The 5723-nt window shown below is 36.3% G+C and overlaps 1 non-coding gene across 1 annotated transcript; it reads right to left on the reverse strand.

The window, feature by feature from the left end:
- Window positions 1-5203: 5203 nt before the first annotated feature.
- On the reverse strand, window positions 5204-5310 carry LOC126685213 (small nucleolar RNA R71). Its single transcript, XR_007643324.1, has one exon. It is a non-coding gene; the product is annotated as a small nucleolar RNA R71 (small nucleolar RNA).
- Between the last annotated feature and the right edge of the window lie 413 nt (window positions 5311-5723).

Here is a 5723-nt window from a genome sequence, read left to right on the forward strand (position 1 = left end):
ACAACATTCAATCAAAATAAAATTTAAACAAACACGTTAAAAGAAGATTTATTGAAATAAGAAAAGTAGATCTACGATTAATAGTATTATGGGCGGAAAGAAGATGATTTTCTGGTTAACCGGAAAAATCTTCTTCTCCCACCCTTAAAAAAATGAAGAAAAAAAGCTTTTGGTTTTAGAGAGAAGAGAGAGCTTTTGGTTTTAGAGAGAAGATTACTATGGATTTAAGAATTAAGTGTTATAGAAAGGTGATTAATTAAATTTCAAATTTAAGATTAGGGTTTTGAAAAATAAAAGAATAAAAGGAAAAAAAAACTAACCTAATTTAACTTTTTCCGGTTTGAAACAGAAACAACCTTAGGCTAGTTCTGTTTCAAACGTTTAATTCCAAACGACAGCCGTTTGGCTCAAAGCCAAACGACTCGTCGTCTGGTATAAAAAAATAAAACAAAAAAGGGCAAAATAATATCACGAGTTGCAGCGCTGCAACTCGTGAAAGATGGCCAGATCGGAGACATTACAGCAATCTCCATGCTGCTGCGGGCTGCGACCATAGGATTGAGGCAGATCTCCTCATCTCCTGGCTGCTGCGGGCTGCGGCTATGGAAGGGTCGAAACGAAGACAAAAACCGACAGATTAGCACCGGTCTCTCATTTGTCTCCGGCGAGGAGGAGGGTCGGCCGACCCTCCTGATCCTTCCGTAGTTCCACCACTGGTTAGAACCCCCCCCCCCCCTCTATATGTGTTAGGTGCAGTTTGTTCTCTGTAGGAGCGGTTAAAACTGCCCCTACAACTGCAAATTTACTTCCCGTTTGATTTGTTTTAAATATCCGAATAGAAAAATTTCGATATTTTTTTAGTTAGAGTACTAGTTCCGCTACTGATTCAATTGTCATTTTTTTTCCTAGCATTAGAGATTTTGTTTGTTTGTTACTGATATATGAATAAAAATTAATAATAAGAAAGTGAAATAATAAGTAAATAGAAGTGTTTAGTGTTTAAAATAAATTGATTATTACTTTAGGATGTTTTTTATTACCTCTTACAATATATTAGTACTACTTAGTAAATAATAATATATCCATTTTTGAAAGATTTAAAATTTTGTTGTGTTATTATACAAATTTTAAAAAATATTAGTAAATAATAATATATCCATTTTTGAAAGATTTAAAATTTTGTTGTGTTATTATACAAATTTTAAAAAATAAAATAAACATTTCGGTTCCCTTTGTGGTCCAATATCTTAGACAAAAAAATTCAATGTGAGATGTACAAATTTCTGCATTAAAAAAGATATGAAAATGAGTGAAATTTGGCTTTTATTTGAATTTAGAGAATGTGCGAAATTTTGGACCCATGCAGAGACAGGCATGCCCTATTGAAAATTACGATCTTCATGAATAAGACTATCGTTATTGCAGCCAAATATCTCTTTAATTTGCTTTTTCCTCATATTATTAAGTGGCTTAATTAGCAAGTTTTTTTTATTTTTAATGAGGTGTAGTTTAGTGGACGAAATATTTATCGTACACTTCCAGAGGTCAGAATCTCCAAATATTTATCGTACACTTTCAGCATATAAGCTGTGTATTCTACATCTGCAAAAATAGTTATTCACAAGAATTTTTAGCTACCAAATGGACAATGTAGTTATAATTATGAAATTTGTATAGTTAACATTAATAATTGAACAAAGGATCACTTTCACTCCTAAACTTGTGTCAAAGTATCAAAAAAATCCAAAACTGGAAAATAGAATCATTTATTCTCTGAACTTACGTATTTCGGCTCAAAAACACCCCTCCCCACTCTCACCTTGAAGAGTAAGGTACACTCTCCGGTTTTAGACAATGGTTTTCTTTCAAAGTGATTTTTAACAAAAAAAAAAGTTAAAATGGTGCTTAAATTTTTTAATTTTTTTAAATTAACATATGAAACTTTTAAATTAACATATAAATTTTTTGAATTAATAATTAATTTTAAAATTTAATATATTTTATTAATAATTTTTTTTTAAATATGTTTTTCGGCGAGGAGAGCTCCTCCTCGCCGGAACCTGAGGAGCATCTGCTCCTCAGATCTGCTCCTCCATTTGAAGAGAAGCTCCTCGATTTCCGAGGAGCATCTGTTCCTCAGATGGAGGTGCAGATCTGCTCCTCGATTTCCGAGGAGCATCTGCTCTTCAGATGGACGACCTGATCTGCTCCTCGATTTTTCGAGGAGCTTCTGCTCCTTCATCTGAGGAGTAGAGCTCCTCTTTGATGAGGAGCCTCTGCTCCTCGTCGGAAAAAATAGGGAGATGCTGCTCCTTGGAAAAACGAGGAGCAGCATGCCGCTCCAAAAAAACATTTTTAGGTAAGTATCCAAAAAAATCATTCATTTAATTAGTGCTAGATTGTGTTAACTAGTCTTTTTTTATGATTAATTAGAGATTAATTAGTGTTGATTATGATTGATTTAAATCTCACTCTCCAATTAGAACACCATATCATCAAAGGACCTTTTTTGATCCGGTTTATACAAATTCAGGGTATAAGTGATCCGATTTTTTAATTTTGGGCATTTTGATACTTTAACGCAAATTCGGAGGTGAAAGTGATCCTTTATTCATTAATAATTAGTTGCAATACTTCTAGATTAGATAAGTTTTCAAAAATTAATATATAATTACAATAAACAGAAGACATTATTTTATCAAATTTAAACCTCTTAATAAAGTAAAAAATATATAAACGAAATGACTCATTTACAATAATGAATGAGGCATTTTAAAATTATCTTGTAAAATATGTAAAAACTTTTTCCAGAGGAACTTTTAGTTACTGATAGGAGTATTTTTACTCCTATCTTTAGCGTCGTTTCCGCATGCTTTATTAACGTTTTATCACGGTTTTATGGTATTTCGTATGCCTTATTACGTGTTTTAGTATTTCAGGTACTTAGGAGCATTGCGGAAGCATTTTGGTGCAAAAGTTGGAAAAGACGACAAAAGCGATGCGGAAGCTCATTTGCAAATCTGAAAAGCTGACCCCGGGGCACTAATTGACCAATTTGGACTAGCTCGAAGCCTCAAATGAACTCGTGATCTTCATGAAAGTTAAAGTAGACGTCCTGAGCTTTCCAACGGTTCAAGAATCGACTGAATCGGACATTTCTACACCGAGTTACGAAGGTTTGAAGATTGAGATTTGGAGCAGAAAATGGCAGCTCGAATCGGGCTTCTCATTTAGCCCAAGGAGCTCTATTCGAACTTGGGCTTGCTGGAATGGGGAAATCTTAATTCAAGATGCATTAAGGCTTTATTAATTTGCTATTTTGGGCCCAACACATGTGTAATTGAATGTTTGTCTTTTTCCTTCTTTTGTAAGTACTATATATATGGGGCCTTATCTTTATTTTAGGTATAGAAGATTTTGCTAGACATTATTCTATTTTGTACTTTTGAATCTTCTCCTAATTTTAGAAATCCCCAAGTGTAGTCCTTACCTTCTTCAATAGAATTTCCAGATTTTCATATTTTCCTCCATTGTTGAATACTTAAACTTTTTCTATTGAAGATTTATTCTCATTTTATTATTGAAGTATTATCTTATTGAATGCTATTGGCTTGGGTTTCTACAAAGGTAATTAGATCTATCTCTCAATGATTTATTATTCTATTTGCTTGATGTTTGTTGTTTTAGCCATGGTTGGCTAAACCCCTTTGTTTGGGGGTTGAAATGAAGTTTAGAAATGTATGATTTGGGTTAGGGTTTGGGCTTATTGTTGTTGTTCTAATTGATTTCCCTAATGCTTGTTTTAGTTTAGCTACCTAAAACATGATTCTAGGTTGGTTAACACTTTGAGAGAAGGTTAATTAATTGGATAGATCAATTAGGATCCTAATTAATGACACCATGAGAGTGGGTTAGAAATTAGGAAACCTTAGAGTGGATTGTTAATTGCCAATTGGCTTGTTAATCGTGTTTAGTGCCACGAGAGTGGATTAGGCTTGGTTAGTTGGCTTGTTTGTGATTTTATAACTCCTTGAGGCTCGAGAGAGCGGGAGTTATGCTTTAGGAACGCTCGGTTCACTTGTTGAAGCCCTAGACCCGAACCATTGATTGCATGACCTAAGCGTAGTTTCGACCTCCAAACCCCTTTATTAATTGAGTTATCCGTAATAGTTTGAGCGCTTTAGTCTTCTAGAATTGTTGTTTAATTGTTAATTGAAAGTTTTATTTTAGTTAAGTGCTATTGTTAAATTGATACTTGAATTCAAATTCCAATTGTCTATTGTGCTAAACGAATTGAATCGCAACTAAGTTCATTCTCATTGATAATCACTCTTGAATTCACTCCTTGTGGGATCGATAACTCGGACTTAGGTCCACTCTATTACAAGTTGGGTTTATTCTCAACAAGTTTTTGGCGCCGTTGCCGGGGAGTGACGAGTGTTTATTGATTGATTGAAATTAGTTATTGTTCGGTCGAGTTAGCTTTATTTTCTGTTTTTTATCACTTTTGTTGTTTTTGCTTCTTTCCGGATTTACGCGTGGTTTGCTTGTTATTGTTTGTGTAGGGGATCAACTATAGTGTATGCACAATACACGAAGGGTCAATCTTCCGCTAGAACCGTTTCAAGACAACCTCGGGAGATTTGAAAGAAGTGTGAGAAGGGAGAATCGTAGACCCGTTATCATGGAACGTGGGGATGATAACTATGAGGAGGAGCATTATCACCCTCAAGTCGATGGAGTGAGGCAACATCCGCCTCCTCCACTCGATGAGAGGAATCGGCAAGAGCAACAAGGGGACAATCACCCTCAAGTTCAAGGCCATCAAGCACAAAGACAAACTTTGGGGGATTTCTTCCTCCCGGATGTGGATAATGCTACCTATGGGTGCTTTGCAAGACCGGTCACCGCGGCTACTTTTGAGATCAAGCCTAGCACGATTCAACTCCTAGAGAATCGGTGCCAATTCTTTGGGTTACCAAGTGAGGATCCGAATGAACACATAGCCAAGTTCTTGGGAGTGTTGGACACATTCAAGCTCCATAATGTCACCTCCGATCAAATCAAGCTTCGAATGTTTCCGTTCTCACTAAGAGACAAGGCTAGCTTGTGGCTTCGATCACTTCCTAATGCATCTATCCACAATTGGCGGGATCTTGCTCAAGCTTTCCTTCACAAGTACTTTCCAATGGGGAGAACCGCGAAGTTGACAAAGGACATCATTGATTATTACCAATATGAGGGAGAATCTCTCTATGAAACTTGGGAGAGGTTCAAGGATCTCCAAAGGCACGTACCTCATCATCGGCTTGTAAGGGAACATGTGCTTCAAATATTTTATAATGGTTTGGGTGAAATCACAAGATCTACCATTGATTCGGCCGCGGGAGGTTCTTTGATGCAAAAGACGCTTGATGAGGCTAATGAGTTGATTGAAAAATTGGCTATGGTAAGTAGCACTTGGTCCTCGGAGAGGAGAAGACCACCGGCTCAAAAGGCATTGATGACACTTGACCAATCCAAGGAGTTTGAAGCGATGAAAGCCATGAATGCCTCTTTACAAAGTCAAGTTGATGCCTTGAAGAAACAAGTGGGTCCACGGAATGCTCCGGTTGCATATGTCCAAGTAGGTTGTGAGCATTGCGGAGATTTCAATCATGGAAGTAATGAGTGCTATGCCATGGGTCAAACTTGGAACGAACAAGTGAATTATGTGGGAGGTC

The sequence above is a fragment of the Mercurialis annua genome, linkage group LG5 (genome assembly GCF_937616625.2).
Source record: "Mercurialis annua linkage group LG5, ddMerAnnu1.2, whole genome shotgun sequence".
Classification (NCBI taxonomy): Eukaryota; Viridiplantae; Streptophyta; class Magnoliopsida; order Malpighiales; family Euphorbiaceae; genus Mercurialis; species Mercurialis annua.